Below are 16,683 nucleotides of genomic sequence, written 5' to 3'. Positions count from 1 at the left end.
CTGTGGACATACTGCACGAGATTACCAGAGACTGCGGACATACTGCATGAGATTACCAGAGACTGCGGACGTACTGCAAGAGATTACCAGAGACTGAGGACATACTGCAGACATACTGCACAAGATTACCAGAGACTGCGGACATACTGCATGAGATTACAAGAGACTGCGGACATACTGCACAAGATTACCAGAGACTGCGGATGTACTGCAAGAGATTACCAGAGACTGAGGACATGCTGCGGACATACTGCACAAGATTACCAGAGACTGCGGACATACTGCATGAGATTACCAGAGACTGCGTACATACTGCACGAGATTACCAGAGACTGCGGACATACTGCACAAGATTTCAAGACTGCTGACATACTGCACGAGATTACCAGAGACTGCGGACATACTGCACGAGATTATCAGAGACTGCGGACATACTGCACAAGATTACCAGAGACTGCGGACATACTGCATGAGATTACCAGAGACTGCAGACATACTGCACGAGATTACCAGAGACTACGGACATACTGCACGAGATTACCAGAGACTGCAGACATACTGCACAAGATTACCAGACTGCAGACATACTGCACGAGATTACTAGAGACTGTGGACATACTTTACAAGATTACCAGACTGCGAACATACGGCACGAGATTACCAGACTGCGGACATACTGCATGAGATTACCAGAGACTGCGGACATACTGCAAGAGATTACCTGTGAATTGGGGCCCCCGCTGACAGCTCTGCAGAGTGCACAGAGGACACAGGAGGCTGTATGCACGCATTAGCCAGCAGAGAGGGGGCGGGGCCGGGAGCTCGACAGACACTCTGATCCCACTCCATGTAGCCTGTATGCTCAGAACAGAGCCACTGTAGTGAGAGCCAGTGATTGGAGAGGGCGTGTCAGTGGAGCTCCAGACTCTGCCCCGAACTTCTGTATTCCCCAGCCAGTATAAAGGGGGCGGGGCCAGGAGCTCCCCTGATGCGCCCACTCCGATCACTGCTCTAACTACAGCCACTCTGTTCTGAGCATACAGGCTACATGGGGCGGGGTCAGCGCATCAGTGGAGCTCCCAGCCCCACCCCCTCTCTGCTGGCTAGATCAGGAATACAGCCTCCTGTGTCCTCTGTGCACTCTGCAAAGCCGTCATCAGGGCCCCAATTCAGGGGTAGTGTGGGCCCTACAAAGATTGGGCCCAGGGCAGGTGCCCCATTTGCCCCAAGGTATAGACTCCACAAGACCTCTGAAGGTGTGTTGCGGTATCTGGCACCAAGTCAAAAGTAGCAGATCCTTTACATCCTGGAAAGGTGGGGCATCCATGGATCGGACTTGTTTTTCCAGCACAACCCAGAGATGTTCGATTGGATTGAAATCTGGAGAAGTTGGAGGCCTTGAAGTCAGCACCTCAACGTTGCTCCTCCAGTGCTTACTGGAGTTATGGGCGGGGACAGCTGGTTTCCACTCTCAGCCATGCACTAAGAGGCTGAGCCAGCTGTCAAGCAGGCTCGGCCAGGTAGAGACTGACAATATTGTTGGGATCCTTCTAGATCCTGGAGTGGCTCTGGTATGTCAGCTGGGAGCGGGCAAGACCCTGCTTTGGCTATACTTATTTTATTTCATCTCAGTCTGTGAGACAAATGGGTTGATTTACTAAGTTTATTTTCCTTGCAGATGATTGGGTATTTTTTGAAACGTAAAATTTCTCTTTCAAAGTGAATAGCCCAGTTGCCTTTAGTAGATCAACCCATAGGATGTTTGCACAGGTGCTATATGTAACAGTGGGGACACAATAAGATAAGAAACAAGTGAGGTCTACAGCAGTGGTCGCCAACTTTTCGGACCACACGGAATTTTGTGAATTTTACATGCCTTAGCCCTTGTACACATGGTCGGAGATTCCGACGGAATGTGTCCTATCAGACTGTTTTGTCGGATAATCCGACTGTGTGTGGTCTCCATCGGACTGTTTCCGTCGGAATATCCAACGGACCAACTTTTCCAACTGGTCGGTAAAATTTTCCGACAAAATGCTCCGATCGGACATACTCCGATCATGTGTAGCCTACTCCGATGGACAAGGTGCCACGCATACTCACAATCAAATTCGGACACGGAAGCGCTCGCTCAGGTAAAACTACCGCTCGTAATCGATATAGCACATTCGTCACGCTGCAATGTTAAAAATTCTTTCATGAAGCACATTCTCTTCTTCTTTACAATGCTGAAAGAATGAACTTCTTTTGATGCTCAAAGTCACACACACTTCTCCCGAACATATTTCAAGTCTTTTTTACTCATTTCAGCAATACAATATTTTAAATTGTCACATCTACACAATTTTTTTTTTTTTTGGGGAATTTTGTGGTTGTTTTTTTCATCAACATCTCCTTTTTTGTCAGTTTGCTCATTTTTGCATTTTTTTGGGGTGTGTTTTGGGTTTCAACTTACCACAATACCATTATTATCTTTTTTGTATTTTGTTTTTCTTTTTTAATCTACAGGAGGTTGTTTAGTGTTGGTGCCCCTTGTTATTCATTTCACTTTGTATTTTTGAGATGTACCTGCCTGCTCACAAATAAACTGTCCTTTTTGAAGTAAAACACATACGCAAGTATTTCTTCAAACAAAAAAAACCTTTATTTAGGTGTCAGTAACAAATAAAGAGGGAGGCAGCGCTGGAGAAACTGGCGAGATTAGCGAAGCCTTTGGCCCCCAGGGCACACATCAACTATTTAAACGCAAAAATTGGTGGCCTGAGGAGTACATGTCTAAGGGAGAGAAGTCTGGTCCTGAAGTCCAAGAAACCCGGAACAGCAGCAGCTGACATCTATGTTCCCAGACTGTGGTACTACAAGAGGCTGCATCTTCTGTCAGACCAGACTGAACAAAGGATCTCACACTCTGGTCTTCCTTCCATGCTTCCTTCCAGGTTGTGGCTGTGGTGCTGGAGGTGTGGCAGGAGGAGGAGGGGCATGGGCCAAATCACACAAGTGTGTTGCTTGTGTGATTTGGCCCAACAGACCCTTGTTGAGGGTGTGGAGAATTAGCTCCTCACACAAGATCTTTTGCCCCGCCTCCATTTGCTCGAGTTTACATGCAGCCAAGGCGGCAAAGGCCTCTTGATAGGTAGGGGTGGCTTTGAGGGCCGCTGAAGCCTCCCCGATGAGCCTCAGAGCCGACTCCTCCACATTCCCCCCCCTTTCTCGCCCTTTTGTGTGGAAGGCGGAGGCGAGGGACCTGGGATTCTGTCAGGCTCCTCCGCCTGCCCACCGCCTGGCTGTCGCTTACCCCTGCCTCCTCCTGGCTGCCACTTTCCACAGCCACCTCCTGGCTGCTGCATTCCACACCCTCCTCCTGGCTGATGTCTTCCTGTGTATGAAAAAGGGACATAGTTTTAGTTTTTGGTTCATCAAACACACACAATTTTCACATCAAGACTGTTGCAAATTTTTAACCAATAGAAAAAGACTATCATTCTGAGCCCAGCATTTTTCATTCTTGGCCCAAAGGTTTTGGCCACTACTGTCTATTGATATGTGAAACACTTTCTAAAATTTGCAATTAGTGAGCAAAAATCAAGTTAACATCATTCATTTTTACTCCCAAAATATGTACAACAATACTATACCTGGCTCAAGCTAGGCTCCCCCAGTTCTTCCTGAGTGGAAGGCCCAGGTTGGGCGTCGGAAGACTCAGCGGGTGTGGAATGTAGCATAGAAGGACGCGTGGAAGGAAGGGTAGAGAGGGATTCCCTGACCTCAGCCTTGACTAGTGTAGTCTGAATGTTCCCCTTATATTATTCCTTACCCATACCTTCCCCTATTAGAAACGAGACCACACCATAGGTTGGAGTAAACTGGCCACAACAGCCTTTATTAAACATAACTCAAAATTCACTCCAATAACTTGTAAATATGAAAATATCTAAATATATATAGATATATAAATATAAATAACTTTATTACCATTAAACCACATTAAATAACATTAACTGCCCATTCTGGTGATCTCTGACGGTGACCCCACTTAAGCCAATACCAAATCACTGCGGTACACCTCACCAACTTCCCAAAGGCCTCCACCTGTGACCGGTCGGAGACAACTTCCGCCAGTGAACATAACCGTATTCCCTCCAACGTTCAGGAATACCCAGAGGGGCCGATCGTTAGATGAGCCCCCCACACCCTCAGATCCCTTCTGAGTACCTGTCTACCGTCAGAAACCACCAGAAAACACACCGCCAACACAGGAAAACCTTCAGCTGCCGTGACAACCGACGAAACCTGCAAAAGAAGAAAAGACCAGCAACAAACGACACAACAAAACAAACACATAACATTAGGGCGGGAGGGCGGGAAAAACTGCCTCCTCTGTGTCACGCTGGGATCCGAATGATCCCCTAAAGCCACACCCCTCCCTTTTATATGACCCCTCCCCTACACTGAACTTGCTTCCTGCAAACCTTTTTCCTCAGCTCCACCCATAAAGCTTAACCCACTGTGTCCCTCATCCACACTGTCATGTCCAGCACTCCTTATATCATTGCATTCATAATCCGTGCTTCTCTGGTCTGACAGAAACTGCATCCTCTCATAATACCACAGCCTGGGGACATAAACTTCATCTGCTGCAGCTCCAGATTGCATGGACTTCAGCACCTTCTTCCTCTCCTTCAGATATGTACTCCTGAGGCCACCAATTTTCACTTTTAAATAGTTGATGTCTGCCCTGGGGACCACGGCTTCACAAACTCAACCAGTTTCTCCAGCACTGCCTGCCTCTTTAGTTTGTTACTGTAATGAGGGTGCGTCGATTGCCACAGGCAGGGCAGCTCCCTGTATTTATTGATGAACAGAGGGAGGAAACTGTGGTCATTGAAACCGTCCATAATCTCTGCAAGGCACAACACAAGACAAACCCTAATGTCAGGCTAAACTCCACTAATTTAGGCCTCAATCTAGAAGCAGTATAGGCTAGTAATGTACCAAGTTCAAAATGTTACCTTCGTTTGCACGATCGTCGCGTCAGCTTCTCCCTCTGTTCACAGATCGTACGTACGACACACGCGTGTTGCGTTTTATATACAGTGCGAATGCGTGAAACTCTGCCCGCCCCTGACATTCTTTCTAGACTATCTCCCGCCCCTTCTCTTTTGGCGCAGTGGGGAGAGCACATGGCAGAGAGAACGCAGGTGCGCAATCAGAGTTCCACTAACGAGGAGGAGGGTGAGGAAAGCCTGGAGCCTGAAACGTCCCGATCCTGGAAGAAAGGATTTAAGGCCTCAAATATGTCTTTTGGAGAGATGTTGGACATATTGAAGAGGACCGACTATGATGGGAAGTATGGACCTTACCCAAACCCAAATATCAGAAAGGCCAAGATTATGACTAAAGTTGTGAAGAGTCTTCAGAAGAATTTTGGGGTACGATGATCCAAGAATCAACTGAGAAAACGCTGGTCAGACCTGAAACTGAGGGAGCACGATCAGTACAGAAGGATAAAGCGTCTTCTTCAAAAAAGTAAGTAGTTGTCGTGTGTTCATATGATTATTCTTGCTTGCATACTGCTCCATGTGCTTTGTGTTCATGTTGTACAGTTTAAAATGGCCACTTTCAAGTTCATGGGTTCAATCGTTCGTAAGAAACATTGTTGCAGGTAAGTATTCCATCTTAACAAAGGGTCCACAATAATGTTCTCATCTTTGAACTCGGCCAAAAAACACAATTGTACCACGCTTCCAAGCAATGTTTTGATATTCCTATTTCTGCCCTCTGTGTGCTAAGTATTCCTTTTTTACATTCTCATAGGGGAGAGAAGACTCGGGAAGTCTGAGGACACCAGGGACCCCACACCTCCCAAAGAAGGTGAAATTCCAACACCAGAAGCAGAGGAGCAGGAGGAGGAGGAAGGAGAGATCGTTGAAGTTGGACAAATTGTCACCACAACAGGTGAGTGTCGGAGACCAAAGCTTCCGGTAAGCTAATCAATGTATGTCGGCATATTTATAATACATGGTGTTTTTTTTTGCTTTTTTTGTAGGTGATGTGGAAGAAGAATCCCATTTTACCAGTGAAAGTACCCAGATCCTGATTGGGGAGATAATGGGGTGCAATCGGGATTTAGAAAATATACAGCAAAACATCAATGATGTTCAAAATAAAATGAAGACCATCATTGATGTTTTGGGGAGAGTCTGAAACACCCCAAACTAGCTAGGGTTTTATTTTTGTGTTTTGAAACAACAACTTTTGTATTTTACAAAAAGCCAAATTTGGAAGATGCACACAGTGTGTCAACATGCCCTATCTCCCGTCATGGGGGTCAATGTACGTGTTTTGTGGAAAGTGGTTGAGATGAAGGGGTTGCAGCCCCAAAACATGTACATTGATCCCCCATGATGGGAGATAGCACATGTTGACAGACTGTGTGCATCTTCCAAATTTGGCTTTTCCAGGGGTGACACCCCATGTGACATATGTTCGACTCAAACATCGGCTGTTCGCCCGTTCGGCGAATTCCGAACGTTATGGGCCGTTCGCGCCAAATTCGTGTGGCGCTCACGGCCCACAATGCACTGCGATGGCGCAGTGCATTGCTGGCTCATGATTGGCCAAGCATGCATTGTGACCCCGCATGCTTGGCCAATCACAGCGCTGGCAGCGAAGGAGAGCCATGATTGGCCACAGGCAGGATGCCTGTGGCCAATCATAGCTCAGGCTGTGTAGTACACGCCCCACACTATATAAGGCCGCCAGCGCGGCGGCCTTGTGTAGTGTGTTGGCGTCTGAAGCAGTTAGTGGGTGTTCTGTGTACCTTCAACACAGTATACACCGATCGTTATCGGCCGATTTTTCGTTCTTGCTCTTCTGTAGTGGTTGTTGTCTGCGTGCCCTGACCGCAGTATACACCGCTATATTCACCTATATAGCTAGCGATATATCTATCTTTTATAATAGAGCTTGCAGTCAGTGTTAGGAGCTTGTGCGTGCTGTCTGCGTGCTCTGAACCCAGTATACACCGCTATATCCACCTATATAGCAAACTATCTTGCTCGTTTCAAATAGAGCTTGCAGTTCGCGGTAGGAGCTTGTGCGTGCTGTCTGCGTGCTCTGAACCCAGTATATACCGCTATATCCACCTATACAGAAAACTATCTTGCTCGTTTTATAAAATTATTTATTTCTTTGCAAGAACAAATCAGTACAAAACAGTACATGGATTATTAATAATACTTATACATAAGAAACATTTTCTAATAACCATATCTTGCCATTTGTTTTATAAACAAACAAAACAATATCCGTACTATAACAATACAGTATCAATTCCCCTCAATGATTCCCTACCTCCTCCTTTGGGGAAAAAAAAAAGGGGGGGGGGGGAGACCAGAAAGAGGATAGGGAAGAGGGAGAGAAGAGAGGGGGTCCGGCATCGCCCCTCCATGAGGTAAGCTTGCTCGTTTTAAATAGAGCTTGCAGTCAGCGGTGTGCGTGCTGTCTGCGTGCTCTGAACCCAGTATACACCGCTATATCCACCTACATAGCTCTTCTCTATTTGAGCCATCTGCCATCTGCAGCAGTTAGTGGAAGTTGTGTGTGCCTCCAGCACAATATACACTACCCAATTGCTGTTTTTCCCCACTCCCTTCAGGCCATTACCATGTCTGGAAGGCCAGCAAGGAGAGGCAGACAGGCACGAGCCGATAAAAGAGGGCAAGCAGGCTCTGTGTCTAGAGACAACAGTGCTGGTCGTGGACGCGGTGCATCGTCATCATCAGCACGTGGCCATGGGACACGCTTGTCCTTCTTTTTGGCAGCTGGACATGTTGAGCCACAACATGCCAACGACTTGGTAGAGTGGATGACCAAGCCCTCTTCATCCTCCTCATCCTCTCTCACTCAGTCTCAGGGTACTAGCAAAGCAGCTGCCAACGCATCATCTTCCCTCCTCTCAATGTCATCATCAGTGACTCCTTCCCTAGACCCAACACGTCCTCCTGAGGAGTCTCCTGAACTCTTTGAGCACAGTGTTGGGTACATGCTCCAGGAGGATGCCCAGTGTTTTGTAGGCTCTGATGATGATACTCAGCTAGAGGAAGGCCGTAGCGTGAATGCAGAGAGAGGGGATGCTCAAGAAGGACAGCAATCTGGCAGTCATGTTCCACAAGCTACAGCATACTGCCAAGTTTGCTCCAGCGATGAAGAGGGAGGGGATGATGAGGGCACTGACTCCACATGGGTGCCTGGTAGGAGAGAGGAGGAGGAGGAGGCACATGTCCGAGGCAGGATGCCCTCCGGGGGCCAGCTTAGGGGCAGCATACCGACTGAATCATATGTCTCAAGTGTATCTCGCGTGGCCAAAACATCAGCCGCTTGGGCACCACATGCTTGACCAGACATATGTTGACCTGCCATGCAGCTCGTTGGCAAGCGTACCTCAAAGACCCACACCAAAGAACAAAGCAGACCTCTCCTTGCTCCTCATCAGCTGGGATCTCCAACCCCACTAGACCTTCAGTCCTCTCTGAAACCTGCTCTGAGAGGAATGAAGGTGTAGAATTAGGTGTGTCACAGCCAAGTGCTTCAAGGCACTCTGCTAGCAGTACACCCACATCCGATTATAGCAGGCAAATGTCCCTGCCCCAGCTGCTGGACCGGCGAAAGAAGTTCACTCCCAGCCATCCACATGCCCAGCGGTTGAATGCTAGCTTGGCTAAATTGCTAGCACTTCAACTGCTGCCTTTTCAGTTGGTAGACTCGGCCCCCTTCCGTGAGTTTGTACAATGTGCGGTTCCTCAGTGGCAGGTCCCCAAATGCCACTTTTTCTCACGGAAGGCGATTCCGGCTCTCTACCGGCATGTGGAAGGCAATGTCCTTGCCTCGCTGGACAGGGTGGTCAGCGGTAAGGTGCATATTACTGCTGACTCATGGTCCAGCAGGCATGGACAGGGATGTAACCTGTCTTTCACGGCCCATTGGGTCACTCTTCTGGCAGCTGGGAAGGATGCAGGACAAGGTGCAGTAGTGTTGGAGGTTGTTCCGCCACCACACCTCCAAAATGCTACTATTGGTTGTGACACACCTCTCTCCTCCAACCCCTCCTCTTCTTCCTCCATGGCCTCTTCCAGTGCTCTGTTCTCAGAACCAGCGGTGCTCCGTAGGCGTTTCAGGGGCTACGCAAGTACGCAGGCAAAACGATGCCATGCCGTGCTTACGCTGGTTTGTTTGGGGGACAGGAGCCACACTGGGGCGGATGTTTTGTCAGCTCTGCAGGGGCAGGCCGAGAGGTGGTTGACGCCACGCCAGCTTAAGCCAGGAATGGTGGTTTGTGACAATGGCACCAACCTCCTCTCCGCCCTCCGACAGGGACAACTGACCCATGTGCCCTGTGTAGCTCACGTCCTTAACCTGGTGGTGCAGCGGTTCTTGGGCAGGTACCCGGGCTTACAGGATGTCCTGAAGCAGGCCAGGAAAGTCTGTGTGCATTTCCGCCGATCATTTAATGCCTGTGCTCGGCTGGCTGAGCTCCAAAAGGAGTTGAACCTGCCCAAGAACCGCCTTATATGTGACATGCCCACCAGGTGGAACTCAACGTTGGCCATGCTGCAGCGGCTGCACACGCAGCAGAGGGCCATCAATGAGTACCTGTGCGACTACGGCACCAGGACAGGGTCAGGGGAGCTCGGTTTTTTCTCACCACGCCAGTGGGGCATGATCAGGGATGCATGCACTGTCCTGTCACTGTTTGAGGAGGCCACAAGGATGGTGAGCAGTGACAGTGCATGCATCAGTGACACTGTACCTCTTGTCCACCTCTTGGAGCATACGCTGCGCTGAATAATGGACAGGGCAGAACAGAGGCAGGAAGAGGTGGACTTCCTTGCCTCTCAAGGCCACCTTTATCCAGACAGTGTTCCTGCTGTGCCACCCATCACACAGGAAGAGGATGAGGAGGAGGAGGAGGATGATTGCGTCAGCATGGAGGTGGAGGCTGGCACTCAGCATCAGCAACAGCAGCAGTCTTGTAGGGATGATTTACAGAAACCCGTGGACTTGTACGTGGCTGGGAGGAGGTAGCTGCGGATCATGTTGTCCTTAGTGACCCAGAGGACTCCGGACTGAATGCTTCAGCTAACCTACGCTGCATGGCCTCCCTGATCCTGCAAAGCCTGCGGAAGGATCCTCGTATTCTTCGGATCAAGGAGAGGGACCATTACTGGATGGCCACTCTCCTTGATCCACGCTACAAGGGTAAGGTTGCCAACCTTATCTTGCCATCGCAGAGGGAGCAGAGGATGAGACATCTCCAGGAGGCCTTGCAGAAAGGTCTGTGCAACGCATTCCCAGAGACTGGGAGGTTACAAACTCCTGGTCCTGGACAACGTGTTGCTGAGGCATCGGTCAGAAGAAGCGGTGGAGAAGGTGGCTGTCTGACCGATGCTTTCAGACAATTTTTTAGTCCGCAGCCCCAAGGTATGATCGGTTCCAGCAACCATCGCCAGCGTCTGATTTACATGGTGCAGGAATACCTAGGGACAAGGTCAGACTTGGACACCTTTCCCACCGAAAATCCTCTGGCTTACTGGGTCTTGAGGATGGATCACTGGCCAGAGCTTGCACAGTATGCAATTGAGCTACTGGCCTGTCCTGCATCCAGCGTTCTTTCGGAATGCTCCTTCAGTGCTGCTGGTGGCTTTGTTACCGATCACAGGGTGCGCCTGTCCACCGAATCAGTTGATCGACTGACCTTCATCAAGATGAATCAGTCTTGGATCACCCACAGCTACCAAGCACCTGAAGCTGATGTAACCGAATAATTTTTTTTTAAATATCACATCCCTTCAAGACTGCCTATGCTGATGCTGAGTGACTGTCCTGTTATGTTGATTGTCTATCCTCTTCCTCCTCCGCTGATATGTTGGAAGAACATTTCTGGTTCTGGGTGATGCCATCAGCCTAATTTTTCTGCCCCTGTTTAACAGGAAAGAGGGCTTAAATGGGAATACCGGGTAGTCGCTCACACCAACCCCATATGTAGTTCCATTCAGCCATATAATAAATTGGACTATACCGGTACTTGGTAATGGAAAAACACTAATAAAATTTAAAACCAATATAATGTTTAATAAAGATATAAAACAAAACAACACTGAAATATCACTTGAAGGAGTACAATAATATGCACATCACAGTTGAGGTATTCCTGACGGGTTCTCCATAGGGAACATTCAACCGTAGAGAGTGCACAATAAATTTCCTCGACTAGTTTCGCGGGAAAAGGCCCGCTTCTTCAGGAGGATATCTATATAAAAGTATCACAGTCATTAGACAATACACACATGTAAAGATATAAGCAATACAGTTATCATAATGTTATTGATTTTACATACACAAATTCCCTATATGTTTAAAAGAGGAGGTCAGCTCACCCTACTTCAAGGAACAGGCTGCAGGTAAGGAGATCCGCAAAGTCCCCCCACGGTGAACATGGGGGATTGGTAAACGCCGGCTCTGGATAAATAATATTATAATAATTTATCAATTAGGAGGGGTATATCTTGAATTAAGGAAGAAAGGGGAAGGGGGGGAGAGAGAAAGAAGAGGAAGAAAGACCTCGTGAGGGTGAAACCGTGATATTGGGTGGCTAGAAAAGTGGGGAGGGGGGTGGGGTTGGGGGGAAAGAAGAAGGGGGAAGGGGAAAGGGAAAGGGGAAGGAAGGGAAAAAGGGGGGGGAGGGGAGGGGGGGGGAGGGGGGGAAGGGGGTGGGAGGAGTGAGGTGAAATGCTCCAAGTGGCTACATATAATTACCAGAGGTATAAGGTCAAAAGTGATTAAACCATACTATTTGATATAAATGTGTGAAAATTATTAGCAAAGCAAACGTGAATAGTCAAGTGTATCCATGTGGATTGAGCAGTGTAAAAGGAGGAAAAGAAAGAAACCCTTCACCCCAATAAGGATCCTTAATTCCAGAGAGGGTTACAATAAGAACGAATCGGCTTACCAACAAGCCAATCAAGAAATCGTATAAAGACAGGACATCAAGGTTGAGCTGGTTAAACAAGCTTGTAAGGATATTGTACCGTTCGCTGAGTATCAGATACCAGGTCCACTGTTAGATAGCTTAATGGCCATCAATACTGCAAAAGGTATATAAAACATTTGAATATAGACAAGGTAAAAGGCCGACGGGCATTATAAAGCCAAAACGTCAGAGAAAAAATTGGATAAATTCATAAGTAAGTAACATCATATAAAGTGGTTACCTGTCAGCGGGGACAATATCCTAATACAGCCCTGATGGAGTCCGTGCGAACCTGTCCATTCAGCGGTCAAACAGCTGAATGGACAGGTTCGCACGTTTTGGCTTTATAATGCCCGTCGGCCTTTTACCTTGTCTATATTCAAATGTTTTATATACCTTTTGCAGTATTGATGGCCATTAAGCTATCTAACAGTGGACCTGGTATCTGATACTCAGCGAACGGTACAATATCCTTACAAGCTTGTTTAACCAGCTCAACCTTGATGTCCTGTCTTTATACGATTTCTTGATTGGCTTGTTGGTAAGCCGATTCGTTCTTATTGTAACCCTCTCTGGAATTAAGGATCCTTATTGGGGTGAAGGGTTTCTTTCTTTTCCTCCTTTTACACTGCTCAATCCACATGGATACACTTGACTATTCACGTTTGCTTTGCTAATAATTTTCACACATTTATATCAAATAGTATGGTTTTATCACTTTTGACCTTATACCTCTGGTAATTATATGTAGCCACTTGGAGCATTTCACCTCACTCCTCCCACCCCCTTCCCCCCCCCTCCCCTCCCCCCCCCTTTTTCCCTTCCTTCCCCTTTCCCTTTCCCCTTCCCCCTTCTTCTTCCCCCCCCCCCTCCCCACTTTTCTAGCCACCCAATATCACGGTTTCACCCTCACGAGGTCTTTCTTCCTCTTCTTTCTCTCTCCCCCCCTTCCCCTTTCTTCCTTAATTCAAGATATACCCCTCCTAATTGATAAATTATTATAATATTATTTATCCAGAGCCGGCGTTTACCAATCCCCCATGTTCACCGTGGGGGGACTTTGCGGATCTCCTTACCTGCAGCCTGTTCCTTGAAGTAGGGTGAGCTGACCTCCTCTTTTAAACATATAGGGAATTTGTGTATGTAAAATCAATAACATTATGATAACTGTATTGCTTATATCTTTACATGTGTGTATTGTCTAATGACTGTGATACTTTTATATAGATATCCTCCTGAAGAAGCGGGCCTTTTCCCGCGAAACTAGTCGAGGAAATTTATTGTGCACTCTCTACGGTTGAATGTTCCCTATGGAGAACCCGTCAGGAATACCTCAACTGTGATGTGCATATTATTGTACTCCTTCAAGTGATATTTCAGTGTTGTTTTGTTTTATATCTTTATTAAACATTATATTGGTTTTAAATTTTATTAGTGTTTTTCCATTACCAAGTACCGGTATAGTCCAATTTATTATATGGCCGAATGGAACTACATATGGGGTTGGTGTGAGCGACTACCCGGTATTCCCATTTAAGCCCTCTTTCCTTTAACTACAAATTCTGGATGATGGTACATTATACAATACTTATAAAGATTTAGACCAGAGGCAATACTCATAATATGTGACCCTGTTTAACAGGGGCGTTTAATTAAAATTTTTGATGCAATGCTTTGCAGCAGGGCTAATTCCTGCACTAAAACTAGAGTATATGGGAAAGGTTGCAGTGTCGTGGCACCAGCACCAGTGCCTAAGGCCCAATTTGTCTGCCCCTGTTTAACAGGGACATGTAATTACAATTCTTGATATAATATTTCACAGGAGGGCCCGTTCCTGTGCCCACCCAGAGTAACTGTGAGGACTTATAGTGTTGTCGCACCAGCACCACAACCACCAAAGGTCAATTTTTCTACCACTGTTCAACAATGGCATGTAATTACAATTCTTGATATAATCGTTCACAGCAGGGCGCTCCAGCGCCCACCAAGAGTCACTTTGAGGGCTTACAATGTTGTGGCAAAACCAACACCTTGTTCCGCCATTTCTGCAGAGCATATAGGGCAGGCGCCTACTTTCAAACATCCAACTTACAAACATCTCCTACTTGCAAACGGAAGGAGACAACAGCAAGTGAGATGAAAAAAGACAGACGGCAAAACAAATTATACAGGGGTGATAACCCTTCCCTATGTTTTCCAAAAAGCTTAAAAATAGTTTTTTTGACTGGAGCTACACTTTAAAATGTACCAGTTGAAAATTACAAACAGATTCAACCTGTCTTGTTTGCACCGCCTGTATACTGCTGTTCTGAGTATATAGGGCCTGGGGGCCACACGTATTTCCTTTTTTTAATATGGGTACGGGGTTCCCCTTAATATGCGTACAAGACCCAAAGAGGCTGGTAATGGGCAGGGAGGGCTACTCATGCCATTTTTCTCAATGATTTTCAACCATATTGCAGGAACCAGATATAACATTAAAACCGCAAGCAGTTTTAAATGACGTTATTTCCGTTAAATGTCATTTTGTGCAGGGACTGTTCTAAACACGGGAAACACGTGGCACTTCACAGGCATACTACAGACACCCCCCAGGCACAATATTTAAAGGAATATTTCACTTTTTTTTCACTTTAATTGTCATTAAAATCAGTGATCCCGCCAAAACGGACGTTTTTAAAACTTTTTTTTGCATTGACCCATGTCCCCTGGGGCAGGAGCCAGGTCCCCAAACCCTTTTTAGGACAGTATCTTGCATTTTAGCCGTTAAAATTAGCACTTTTAATTTTGAACGTTCGAGTCATAGACTTCAATGGGGTTCTAACGTTCGTACGAATTTGGGGTCCGTTCGAAAGTTCTGGTGCGAACCGAACCGGGGGGGGTGTTCGGCTCATCCCTAACCCACAGTAAATTTTCACAATCATGCCATTTTCCTGACCCCACATATTTCTGCCATGGTGCTGAAAATGAGCAAGATTTTTTTCAGTAATGCACTACATATATTAGTTAACAAAAACAAGGTGTGTGTGTAGCAGACCCACAACATAATAAGATTATCTGAAGAAGAGACTGTCCCCTCATCTCGCTCAGAACTTGGGTTTGCACTGTTGTAGAAAAAGGCCCAACAACAAAAATCAAAAATGTACCTAGGAGACACCTAAAACCAAGCCAAGCAGTCAATGAAAACAAAGATTATTGTCGTTTTCAAAGAAAAATGTATTACAAAAATGCCTCTCAGACATTGTCTGGCATATCAATGGCCCCCCTACCCACAAAGTACTCCATGTATAGGGTTCGGACCTCGCGGGCGCTTTGGGGGGGCAAGCCAGGACAAGCAGCTTTAAGGGCCGTGAGGTTATCATTTTCAGGCAAGTCTGCATCTTGGCCAACTGAGGCCACATATTTTGCTGAATATCTTTTCTAGAAATTGTGCAGAACACAGCAGGCAAGCACTATGTGATTGAGTTTATATTCAGCCATGTAGATAGGCCTTAAAAATAGGCGGAACCGGCTGGCCAGTATTCCAAAAGTGTTCTCCACGTCTCTTCTGGCTCTGGCCAGCCAGAAATTAAAGATCCTCTGGTCCGGGGTGAGGGTCCTCATCGGGAAAGGCCGCATCAGATGGTTTGCCAGGGCAAACGCCTCATCCGCAACGATGAAGACTATTAAACCCCTTGTAATTATAATAGTACGATCCCGAGTTGGGGGGTGGGACGATGCGGATGTGTTTCCCATCAATTGCACCTCCACAATTGGGAAAGTTCCAACGACTGGCAACGACTGGCAAAGTGGGAGGCCACAGTCTGCCATTCCTGTAGCGTTGAAAAAAAATGTGGAGTGAAACAAGACAAAAAAATAGTAATTTTGCTGATCAACATTGCAAGCAGATTAGACACCAACATTTTTGGCCAAGATCAGTATAATATTTTGGGAAATTAGTATTTAAAGCCTAAAGTATAAGGTCCCCTTATCAGAGTCATCTGATATAAGAGCAATACTATGGAGCTGACAAAAGACATTGCCAGGTGACTAGACTATAGTTTTATGGGCCCAGAAGAGCATGGTGGGGAAGTTAGTGAGGCAAATATGCATGAGGACAAAGGGGCAGAGCATATAAATTAGAGCATATCATGGTAATTAGGGGATGAGGAAAGAAATCCAAGACATTAGCAAGCATTAAATAGATAGAATGTGATGTTAAAGGATAAAACTTACCTTCATATAGTCCTTCTGCAGGACCTGAATGATGGCAGAACAGGTCTCTGGAATAATGATCCCCAGAGCCTGCGGGGAGATGCCTGTGGAGAACTTCAGGTCCTGAAGGCTTCTCCCTGTCGCCAAGTAGCGCAATGTGGCGATGAGCCTCTGCTCCGGAGTGATGGCTTGCCGCATGCAGGTATCCTGCCTGGTGATATAAGGGGACAGCAAAGCCAGCAGACGGTGAAAAACGGGGTCCGTCATCTGGAGATAATTCCTGAAATCATCAGGATTATTCTCCCGGATCTCATGGAGCAAAGGCATGTGCGAGAACTGGTCACACTGGCGCAACCAATTCTTGGTCCACAAACACCTCCTCGCCCTGTTCATGGACTGGGCTTGTGTGAAAGCCAAAAGCCCAACACCAAGCCCATGCACAGCACAAACTCTACGAC

Source organism: Lithobates pipiens, unplaced genomic scaffold (genome assembly GCF_037356315.1).
Source record: "Lithobates pipiens isolate NorthernLeopardFrog02 unplaced genomic scaffold, aLitPip1_a1.2 Scaffold_1, whole genome shotgun sequence".
NCBI classification, from domain to species: Eukaryota; Metazoa; Chordata; class Amphibia; order Anura; family Ranidae; genus Lithobates; species Lithobates pipiens.
Note: the sequence above shows the minus strand (reverse complement) of the source record.